This window comes from Pinus tabuliformis, chromosome 2_2, assembly GCF_031772625.1.
Source record: "Pinus tabuliformis cultivar Carrire ecotype Pingquan chromosome 2_2, CPIR1, whole genome shotgun sequence".
Lineage (NCBI taxonomy): Eukaryota > Viridiplantae > Streptophyta > Pinopsida > Pinales > Pinaceae > Pinus > Pinus tabuliformis.
The window spans coordinates 775,648,312-775,661,172 of NC_142300.1; positions in this window are offsets into that span (position 1 = coordinate 775,648,312).

Below are 12,861 nucleotides of genomic sequence, written 5' to 3' on the forward strand. Positions count from 1 at the left end.
CAGGAAAATTGAAACACGAAAAATAATATCAATTTCTAATATTTCCATGTCATGTCTATCATATTACTGGGTTGCTCCAACACAGTTTCATTAGTTATAGGTGTGGATATGTAGCCTATCGGGATCACTAGCTCTTCCATATCTAAATAACTCTAAATTTAGGAAATAAAGGTCAATGGATTAAATTCAAGAAATGTGGTGGTGCTCAAAAATCATTTTGGATGATTGAAGTTGAGAGTGAAAATTTGTCATGTAGTCTAGGAGTTTTGAATAAACAGATAAATCACGCATATTTTATGGTTACAAGTGGATGTCAAATAGGGTAATTCCAATCTTCAAAACTGATCTTGTGATATGTGTAGTATTAGTTGTGTTATCACTATGCTAATATTCCTACAAATACATTAAAAATGATAAGCCCCTGCTCTAGTATATATTACTATTACGGAAATAGGATCTACAATATTTTCCATCAAATCGTAGGTCATGGTTCTCTTCCTGATTTGTATAGGAGATTTACCTATTAAGTACCAATTACTTTTTTAATTTAAATGTTAGGAGAAAGATTTCTAAAAGGTCAGCTAAGATGCAAGGGAAATAATCAGTGATAAGTTGGCTTTATCTCAATATTTGACTTAGTCCAATAGATTGAGGATTTTACATGGTCTTCAGAGATGGAATTGATATTATATGAATTTAATTACAATATAAAGAAGAGACACATACTATGATTCAACATCACTAAATACAAACAAACTACAATTAGGAAAATTTTGAATCAAACATGTTCTAAATTTTGGAAGTGGTTGGAGAGTTTCACACAAATGACTCCTAATTTTTTTTATGAAACCCAAAGGTGATAATAGTCATTCTTTATAAACTGGATGATATTGTGTCCAATCTTGTGATACGATCTACCTCTTATCAAGAATTAGTGTTGATTTTGATGATCATTGAGACATCATTGCCGTTATACTAAGACTAAGGGAGTTATATGTATGTATTCTAGATTGCATATAAGACTATAAATAGATGGGTTTTAATATGGGTTGTTGAAAATTGCATGCGCCCATACCAAAATTGTAGTCATACAATCCTGAATAATGCAAACATGATAAGTTTCTAACAAGTGGATTGTGGCACATATTGCTTATGAGTGCTAAGAGTCACTCTAATTAGTGATACATTCTTCAGAAAACTTGCACCTTAAAGAGAAAAGTGTGCTATAGATGGTTTTGAAAGAGACATGAAGTTTGAAATATGCCTTGGATGAATAATTGTTCGATAAAATACCTGTGAAAGTTGTGGATTGTCTCATAATTCTTCTAATTACATTGTGGTTTCAAGAGATTACATAACAAACTGGGTAGAGGCCAAGGCTGTTACGAAAGCAACAGAATGTGTTATCTCATACTTTTTATTTCAAGAAATTCTTGCACGGTATGGAGCTCCTAGAGAGATAACTTCATATGGAGGGGCACAATTTAGATCACGTCTAATAGCATGACTCATGAAATATGGAATCAAGCATAGGGTAACAGCTCCATATCACCCTCAGGTGAAGGGTCAAGTCGAGAGCACAAACATGGTACTAAAGAATATTCTTATGAAGACTCTAGCAAACCATCGCCGGAATTTGGTTGAAAACTTCCTAAGGCACCGTGGGCATATAGAAAAACATGGCTAAACACAATAGGGTTTTCCCCATATGAGCTTGTCTGTGCGGAATCCCCTTTTTTTTAATGGAATTCAAAATTAAGAATCTCAAGAAAGCCCTTGAAGTAGGTCTAGATCTTTTGAAAGCCCAGAAACATCAATTGAAATAGCTGAATGAGTTTGATGAAATTCGTTTTGTAGTTTTCCAGAATACTGCTGCAATTCAGCAGCATTAAACAAAATAGAAGTTAAATTTAATAAGAAAAAGGTGTTTCAAATAGGGGATTGAGCATTACTCTATGATTCTTGGTTCAAGGATTTTAACAGAAAACTCTACTGCAAATGGATGGGGCCATATGAAGTTGATATGGTGTTTGATAATGGGACTATTAGAGTTATCACAGTTGATGAGGCACATACTCCTTTAATTGTGAAAGGACATCACCTCAGATTATATCACCGTCCAGCTTCAAGGGACTCCTTTATCAAATATCTCTCTGATAACTTTGGTTTTGAATTAATTAGGGTGGGGAATTTCTCGTCTGCACCCCTAATTTAAATTATATATATACACGCACACACACACACACACACACACACACACACACACACACACACACATATATATATATATATATATATATATATATATATATATATATATGTTGTTACTAATCTATCAATATTTTTCTTCTAGGTACCTCAATGGCGCTATTACTCCTCTGGTGTTGTTATTCCTTAGGCTTTGTTACTACCCTGATGTTGTTACTCCCGCGCTACTATTACTCCGTCAACGTAAATCGGCTAGGAACTTCCCCGATCGACTTTGTGGATTTGGTTAATAATTCATGTGGCATGACTCGACATGACTGGGGATGGCGATCCATTAGTTGTGGGGAAGTACTATAATGATGGCTCATTATTAATTTTATCAAACCTTGTGCTAAGAATGATTCTCCACCATATTTTGCACGATTTCCATATGCATCGAGACTTGAAGTTAGTACTATTGTACTAATGGATTGTCATTTCCAATGCTATGAAATGATTACCATTATTTCCTTCCATTATTATCCATTATTCGCCATGATTTTTTCCATATTTTCATCATTATCCTTCTGATTTTTACTCTCACTACACTCCATCCCTGTCATAAGCTCTCACTGCAAATCTACCTGCGAAGACTCCTTCTCGATGGTCTGTTGTTACTCCAAAGTTTTATTACAATCCATTGCAAAATGGATGGATAGGTCGTGAGACATGAACAAGAGACTACATAGGAGGTTCAACACAAGGAATATTTTTGGCAGGTTTTCTTGGATGTAGGGTTTCATGTGTATTTTGGGAGACTATAAGGATTTGATGAATCCATCACAGTGGAATTTGTGTTAACTGTGGAATTCAATCACTCTAGATTTCATGGATTGGATATTTCGGTCATGGAGGAAGCTATTTCGATTGTTAATGGATTGCAGCGAAGAGGTGAGAAATGGTTATCTCGGAAGTCTCCTATGCTGGATTTGGTGGAATTGTTTTTACAAGCTCAGGAGACAGCAGTCCAGAAAGGAAGAGCGTATGATCATAAATCACTACCATATCCATGGGGTGAGGTGGCCTTTTTTGTAATGAGGTATGTTACATGTGAAATCCATTTATCTACATTGTTTAAGTATCACTTAAAATTTCTTGCATGCCCTCAGTTTCAGCATGTACAGGTTCATGCTTTGGACATGCCATACTTCCTATGGAGAAGCCTTCACTTAATAGCGCAACCTACCTGGCAGTCTCAAAAACCATTAGTAGTCTTACAAATCATGGGTTGGTAACATTATTGGTGATGCATTCTCTGTCTTGAACCTCTATGGCTTGGCCCCAATTGGCAAAGGAAGAGCTTCTGGGTATCCTTCCTATAGGAGAAGAGGAAGAATATGTAGCAATGGAAGAAGAGGTTGGAGATGATGTTGTTCCAGCATCACCTGTTGACCCAATAAAGATGGATGTAATGGAGGTTGAAGAGAGTGCAGTAGACATTGCTCCATAAGAACCAACGTTGAATGGAAATCAAGGAGAAAAATCACCACCCATGGGTGTGGTTATACGTGGTGATAACACACAAGAACCAACATCACCTGTCTAAATAGTTGAAGAACTTGTGGTTGAGAATGTAGGTGGTGTTGTTACAAAATAACCAACACCACCTATCCAAAACAATTGAAAAAATCTTTATTGAGAATATAGGTGGTGTTGTTACATAAGAACCAGAACCACCTGTTCAAATAGTTGAAGCAGCTATGATTGAAAATGTAGGTGGTGTTGTTACATAAGAACCAACACCATTTCTTCAATTGAATGTGGAACCTTTGGGGGAAACATGGTCCGCATTCGACACCACTCCACAAGAGACAGTGTTGGTTTCTGAGAAAAAGGACAACTTGGAAAAAGAAAAGGCACGAAGAGAAAAGGGGATAATAGAACAATCTGTGGATATAGAAGAAGATGAAGGAGGGCCTACATCAGTAGGCGTTGATAGAATGAAAATTGATGAAATCATTACCCGTTCTCCTTTTCTTGCATCGTTTCCAACAGGGGCAAGTAAAACATGTTCCTATAGACGTATGGAGAAAGAAGAAGCTTCTCCTCCGATCCTGAAATTTGTTGGTAAAGTTAAGGGCACCATTATCTACATAGTTATTCAAAAACTAGTGTTGATTGGTGAAATAATTGAGAAAATTTAAGGGTTAGAGGTCAAAACTGTCACACAAGTACTAGTGTTGATCGAAAAAAAAATGAAGAACCTTTGGCCGGTGTTAATCTTGTAGAAAATGCTCCTGGGACGACGGAGGAAGATGCAACTAAATGGATTGACCCGCAAGGGCCAAAAGCTATTCCTGAGCCGATGGAAAAAGATGTCGTTGCACAGACTAAACTGCAAGGGCCAAAAATTGTTCTTGAGCCCATGGAAAAATATTTTTCTTCACAGACTAGCCTACAAGGTCTAGAAACTATTTGTCGGTCGATGGAGGAAGATGTTGATGACTACACTAACCCTCAACAGTTAGAGACTATTTCAGAGAAGAAGGGAGATGACGATGTTGATTAAACTAACCTGTAAGGTTTAGAAACTATTGATAAGAAATTTGAAAAGGATACTGCTGATAAAAACAACCCATAAGGGCTATGAACCATTCCTACACATGTGGAATAGGATGGTTAGGCAAAAGATAAATTACAAGAGTAGGGTGTCAAAGACACTACTACACAAGACCCTGGTGTGAATCCAGAAGTGCAGATGGAAGGTGTAGAGGTGTTGCGACCTGAAGAAAGAGATGGTGGGACTGTTCCCTGAGTTGAGAAACAAAAGGAAGAAATTAGAGTAAAATAAGAGCCAATTGATGATTTTGTCAACGTCAATCCGTCATATCCTGGACTAGCTATGAGGCCTATAGAAGAAGTAATTGTGAAGCAAGAGTTTATTGAACAATGTACAAGAAGGAGACCCCATCTTAAGGAACGATATCAGGCACAATTTAGAGAGAATATGCAGTTGAAGATGAAGGTTATGAAACTGAGGAAACAGTTGCGGTGCCTACAAAGAAAAGTAAGAAATCACGAGAAAGACGCTACGAATCCCTGGCCTAAAACTATTTAAGTGGCAATACAGAATGATGATAGGCCAACATCTTCAGTAGCTACACACATAGAATCATTTTTTCATGTGATGAAGGCAAAGGAGTTTGTCATGTCTGTATAAATGTAGAAGTGGCAAGCTACAACTTCTTGTTTTCAATGAGGGTCCATTCCTTTAGAACCACACTGAGAAGTAATAAGGAAAAGTCATGAGAAAGTTATGAAAACAATCTCTCACTATATAGAATGGATAGGAAAGGAAAAGTGGAAGCAGGAGAAACAACATAAGAAAATTGAGGGGATGGAATAATAGGTGAAGTTACTGAAGGCAAATAAGGAAGAGATGTTTACCTTGGCTCAGTAGGAAATGGCTTGCCATCCACCTACTCATAGCTACACCTTGTTCCTCCATGAACAATATCTATTCTTTAGTTTAGAAAGCATCTGCCAGAAGCTTAGTCATGGTATAAAAGATTCAATGCAGTTTTTGTGCATCTTGATATGCCACAATAGTTTGGACGAACATTTGATGTGCTACTTAAACATGCATGGCTACTTCCTGGGAAATGATCAATCATTTAACCCAGTTCCATATGTAGGACACATTCAATTGAGATCTTTTATGTCCTACAACCTCAACCAGGTTAAATGGAAAATGACTTTTGATACATTTGATGAAAACCAGGTAAATAAGCCACTTGTCCTCAGGATGGAGAATTTTCAGTCTGTGAATGTTTATAACTGAAGCAAAACCCTTTTTGTGGATTGAAGGATGAAAATAATAGATGTTGGAAATTCAGCAATGGTGTGTTGATATATGCACAAAAAAATATTCACTTTCAAGGAGGAGGCCCGAGGCAGTTGCCAAAAACATTGGATGCTTTCATCATCAACTGTCATGATACATGCGCCTTTTGGGGCCCCTAATTTTTCTCCGCCTCTAAACAAGATAGCCTAGTACATTGCATGTATGAAAATTCATGGGGTGCGATGGATGGGTTTGTGGTTTTGATTTCCCATCATCTGGCTGCCAGTTAATCAGTACACTACAACTTACAAGGTAAGCGAGCATTGGTGGAAATAAGTTGTCTAAATATATGGGTATAAGCCTCCAGGGATAGAGATTTTTGCCAAATACGATCTTGCACAACTTCAAAATGACCATCAAAACTCGAACCCAGACTTGCGTAAGTGACGAACTGCATGAGCACATGCAATAAAGAGTGTTGGGTGGACATGTTGGTGGCTAGATTTGCATACTTTTACTCTCCCTTTTTACCGTATTCCTTTATCCATTTCAAGCCAATAGTGGTTAATTGATATCTTAAATTACACAGGTATACCTCTCATCATGTGTTTATGGATTATTGGTCAATGAATCATAGTCATAGGGGATTATTATCTAAGTGGATTGCTAATTCAGTTATTGTTGCATATTTAAAGGGAGAATGACCAAGATCATGGTTCAACGAATGATGCTATCAAACTGGCATCACTATTCTTGAATGTTGGATGTAATGGTGAATTAACCCTTCGATTGATACAATGCTATCTTTTAACATTCTATTTTCATTCTAAAAACCACCATGTAATTAAGCGTAGACAGTGTCGTAATTCTAGAAGTTGTATCATTGACAAACTGTACAAAATAGAGTTGCGGGTTATGAAAGCCAACACTGTTAAGAGGCATTAAGTTGTAAGAGAATGCTCTAACTTTGAGTGTTTACCACCATAGGTGTAATCTTTATTTTGTTAATTATAAATTGATCTTCTGAGCATCTTGTGATTCTTTGATCTCGCCACAGCCCTAATCAGGGTGTTGGGTCCACTCTCCTCACTAGGTGTTGCTCGATTAGATGTGTGTTAGGTTCATTTTTGTATTTTTATTATTTTTTGAATGGTTATCAATTTTTTGATGTGAGTCCTTATTTTTGTTAGTCATATTTGTTGTTACAGTTATTATTTTTTGTTACTCTCATTTGATGTTACAGCATTAATTGTGGTTACACATTGCTGAATATATAGTTAATGTTCATTGTTGGGTAGGGAAACTGTGGCCTGCACATACAGTGCACGATAGAATTGAAATAACTCGTAGAACTATGGGTTGACAATTAAATTTGGTTTGGGTGAATTGCATGATTCATACCTAGACACCAACACCGACTCTTCTTCAAATTGTACAACCGTCCACATACCAACTGGGCTCTTCAATGTCAGATAGCCACACCTTGTATACTGCTCCTTCGACAAAGGATTCTCCTTCATCATCAACTCAGTTTTCCTCTCCTCTGGCTATTCCCATTACATTTATGGAACTAAACCCCTAACGTAAACAATGGTCGATCCAGGGTAGGGTCCTTGGAAAAAAGTCATTCTCTCGTACAACAATTCTCGAGCCTCTTGAAAGGTCTTTATATTTGACCTTGTTGATTCTGCCAATGATGTAGTCCATCTCTCCACATTCTATGATCTGGCACATTCTATTATGAAACCAGCTCAAGAAAATATAGAGAAGATAGATCAACACCTTAGAATTCAACTTCTTCGAGGGGGCAACCTCCTTTACATTACATAAATGAACAATTATTGGATGATTTAAATGACAAAACCTCCTTTCTATATATAGGAGTCTAAGGAGTCACAATATAATCCAGCCGACCTAACAATAATAATATAAAGCCACAAAAATAACAATAGAGGGATTCTATGGGGCATAGTAATAAGAATATGGGGTCAATAGGGGCACAACAATATTAATAAGGGGTATAACTACAATAGTAATGTGGTAATCACTAGTATTATAGGGACCCAACATGCCCCTCTCCTTCAAAAAGGTGTTGTCCTCAAAGCTTGAGTAGTTTTGGATACTTCTGCATAAAATTCTCATCCTCCCATGTGGAATCTTCAGAGGATAAGTTCTGCCACTTGATAAGATACTCTGAAATTGATCGATTTCGTAGCTATTGAGTTCTTGTTTCTGTGATTGCTTCTAGTTCCAATATAATTTTTCCTTCCTCATCAAGTCCTGGCAATATTGTTTGAACTGGGAGCTTGTCGCCTATAACCTTCTTCATACATGAAACATGGAAAACTGGGTGCAATCGAGAAGCTGCAGGAAGCTCCAATTTGTATGCCATAGTACCAATCTCTTGCAACACCTTGTACGGACCATAGTACTTTGGTGATAATTTATTATCCTTCTTAGCTTTCTTGAGGGACATTTTCTTATATGGTTGTAGCCGTAGGAATACCCAATCACCTACATCAAAACTTCTTTCACTGCGATGTTGATCTACATGTTGTTTCATTCTATTATGTGCCAACACAAGGTTATCCTTTAAGGGTTGGAGGACTTGTTGTTGATGTTCGATGTGATGTTCCACTGCCTGAATCTTAGAATTTTCTCTTAAATATGATGTGATGGATGGTGGTTGATACCCATAAAGTGCCATAAATGGGGTCATTTTTGTTTCTGTATGGAAGGAAGTGTTATACCACCATTCAGCCAGAGGCAACCATTTGACCCATTGTGTCTATTTATCATATACAAAGCGACGAAAATATCCTTCCAAACATTTGTTTACTATCTCAGTTTTCCCATCAGATTGAGGATGATATGATGAGCTATGAGCTAACTGAGTACCAAGACAAGAAAATAATTCTGTCCAAAAATTTCTAGTGAAAATGGGATCTCTGTCACTTACAATAATCTTTGGGTTTCCATGTAGCTTTTGAATTGTTTCCATAAATGTTGTAGAAACTATACTGGCTTTAAATGGATGTGATAATACAAAAAAGTGTGCATATTTGGTAATTCTGTCAACTACCACCATGACGACACTCTTTCCCTCAGACTTGGGTAAACCTGTGATAAAATTCATTGAAACCTCCTCCCAACGTTGGCTTGGAATGGATAAAGGTTGTAATAGACTCGGTGTCTTAATTGTTTCAACTTTATTTTTTTGGCAAGCCAAACATTCCGCCACAAACTTTCGAATATCTGATTTAAGGCCATCCCAAAAAAATTCCTTCTTAACCCTCTGGTAAGTTTTTAAAAATCCTGAGTGCCCTCCTAAGGTAGAAGTGTGAAATTCCATAAGAATCTTTTTTTTTAGCTGGGAATTCTTACAAAGGTATAAGCGATCTTTGTACCATAACGAATCATTTTGCCAGCTAAATGTATCAAACATACTGGAATCTTGTTGTAACTTTCGAATAAGTGCCCACACTTCTCCGTCATTCTTCCATTCCTCCCTTGCTTCGTTTATCCAATTTGGTTGGATAATAGAAATGGCGCACAACAATGCTTCCACATCCTCATCCTTTCTTGAGAGTGCATCTACCGCCACATTTTGCTTCCCTTTTTTGTAGATGATTTCAAAGTCATAACCCAACATCTTTGTGACCCACTTTTGTTGCTCTTTAGAGGATAATCTTTGTTCTAAAAAGTATTTAAGGCTATGATGATCCGTTTTTACCTTGAAGTGTCTTCCCATTAGGTAGGGTCGTCGTTTCTTAAGTGCATGGAGTATTGCCAACATTTCCTTCTCATAAATAGCTTTGCTTAAAAACTTTTCCTTGATTGGGCGACTTTCAAAAGCAATGGGTCTTTCATCTTGCATTAGAACAACACCAATTCCATTTCCTGAAGCATCACATTCCACAATAAAGGTTTTTGTGAAGTCCAGTGTAGCTAAGACCAGTGCTTGGCACATTGCCTCTTTAAGATGTTCAAAGGCCTTTGTTGCTTCCGGTGTCCATGAAAATGCATCTTTCTTCAATAATGTTGTTAGAGGTGCTGCTATTTTCCCATAATCCTTAACAAACTTGCGATAATACCCTGTCACCCGAGAAATCCTCGCAAATGCTTTATGGATGTGGGGATTTTCCATTCCTTAATGGCTTTAATTTTGCTAGGGTCTACCTTAACTCCTTCATGAGATACAATATGACCCAGATATTCCACCTCCTGGACTCCAAAGAAACATTTGTATCTTTTTGCATATAATTGTTTCTCCTCCAATAGTTGTAGCACCCTATCAACATGTTCAACATGATCCTTCCAAGACTTGATGTAGATTAGTATATCATCAAAAAATACTAACAAAAATTTTCTAAGGAATGGTTCGAAAATCGAATTCATCAAACCTTGAAATGTTGAAGGTGCATTGGTAAGGCCAAAAGGCATGACCAAAAATTCAAAATGACCCTCATGAGTTCTAAAAGCTATTTTCGGAATGTCTTCAATCTTCATTCTGATTTGATGATATTCTGAACGAAGATCCAACTTGGTGAAGTAAATTGATCCATGAAATTCATCTAGTAATTCATCAATGACAGGTATGGGGAACTTATCTTTAATAGTGATCTTGTTGAGCTCCCTATAATCCGGACACATGCACCACGATCCATCCTTCTTGTGCACCAATACTGCTGGAGCAGAGAAAGAACTTTGACTCGGTTGAATTATACCAGCCTCTAGCATTTCTGCAACCATACATTCAATTTCACTCTTTTTGACATAAGGATATCTGTACAACCTCATGTTTGGAGGAACACTTCCTGGAATCATATGAATAGCATGATCATGATCACACATAGGTGGGAGACCTTTGGGAGTCTCAAATACCTTGGAATGATTGTCCAGTACTTTTTGGAGATCTGGAGAAATAGATGATTCCAATGTCAAAACATCTAGTGAACATAATTGTGCAATTACACCTCTTTGCTCCTTTTTTAGAAGCTTTGTCATACCATTAGAGTTGATTATCTTTCCTAGTTCCCTGCAATACCCCTTAATTCAACCTCCTTTCCTTCCGTAGAAAGTTTGATGAAAAGTTCTTGAAAATTAAAAGCTATTGTACCCAAGGATTGTAGCCATTGGACTCCTAGTACAACATCAGCACCTCCCATTGGAATGGAAAGCATTGGGCTAGTCAATACATATTCTCCCATGGATAGCTTGATATTATGGCACTTTTCAGAGAAATTTATTGTTCCTCCATTTGCAATCATCACTTGACACTCTGGTGCTGGATATAGGAAGCAATTCAATTCTTTTGCTGCCTTACAATGAATAAAATTGTGGGTGCTTCCTGAATCAATCAACACTATTACCTTTTTCTTCTTGATTTGTCCTTCTATCTTGATGGTTTGAGGAGTGGTAATTCCCGCCAATGCATTACAATATATGGTCGGATTTACTTGTTCTTCATCTAGGCTTTGTTCCTAGAGTATATCCTCTTCTTTTGACCTTTCTTGCTCCTTTTCTTCTTCCGCTTCACAATCTATGTAGAATAATTTCTTCTCAGCACACTTATGATATTTAGTGTATTTGTTATCATAGCTCTAACAAAGCCCTTTTGCTCTTTTTTCTTCCAATCGTTGTGGTGTCAACCTTATAGGTTGTGGAATACTAGGGGCAACAACACTTCCGTCTTTATAGTTGTGAGTGGTATGCTTCCTGGTTGCCATAATTTTGCTTTCCATTTTTCTTGCTAACCTGAATTCTTTCTCTAATGAATCAGGTTCCCAAAGGCAAATATCATGTTGGATATTATCCTTTAAAGACCCTATGAACACATCAATCTTATGCTCCTCTAGAATATCTTTTACCCTTATGTTCAATTTTTGGAACTCCTCAATGTGCTCCATTATTGAACCCTTTTGTTTGAGACTTATCAATTGGCTAAAAAAAGTGTTGTTTTTTGTATCCTCATAATGTGCTATCAATTCTTCCATAAAAATTGCCCAAGTGATAAATTGTTTATGAGAGCAAGGCCATTGATACCATATAAACTGATTTGGTTGCAAATATAAAGTTGCCATACGTACCTTTTGTGTGTTTTGCACATTATTGAGATCGAAGAATTGCTCCATCTGTAATATCCATGTGGCGGGATCCTTGCCATCAAACTTCCTCATATCGATTTTTTGAATATGGTGAGTCTTCGATCCAATGTTAGAGTCTATGGAATCATGATTAATATTTCTTTTGTTCTCATCATGAGTTTCCTTTAGTACCCTTTCACCCTTAGTGACCATTTCCTGTAGCAGCTTATTCATATTTATCTTCAATTCTTCCATCTTATCATCCATGCCATCAATTTTAGCTTCTACGTCTTTCTTTAAGCAATCCATCTTAGCTTCTCCACCTTTCTTTAAACCATCCATCTTAGCTTCTACATCTTTCCTTAAACCATCCATCTTAGATTCTGTTGCTTTTTGTGCAAGTAACACTTGTTGCACTTGTTCTTGTAATTTTGATATATCATATAACATTTCTTCTTCTTCTTCATGAGTCATGCTAGAGCTTTCAGGTTCCTTACTAGGTGTTTTCATTTTCTTTCCTCGGGGCATCAGTTACTGATAATAATGATCTATTATGCCCTTTGAATTCCTTCAAAATAAATTTTCAAACCAAGCTTAAGCAAAAATTTAAGAAAAACTACGCACCTTTTTTTCACTTTGTAGGAGCTCGATATTGCCTTTGATGTATCTCTGTACTTTCTGATCATCTAGTTCTGAATTTGCAACCTACAGTAGCCCTTTGTGTCCTTTTTCCAATGCCATCAG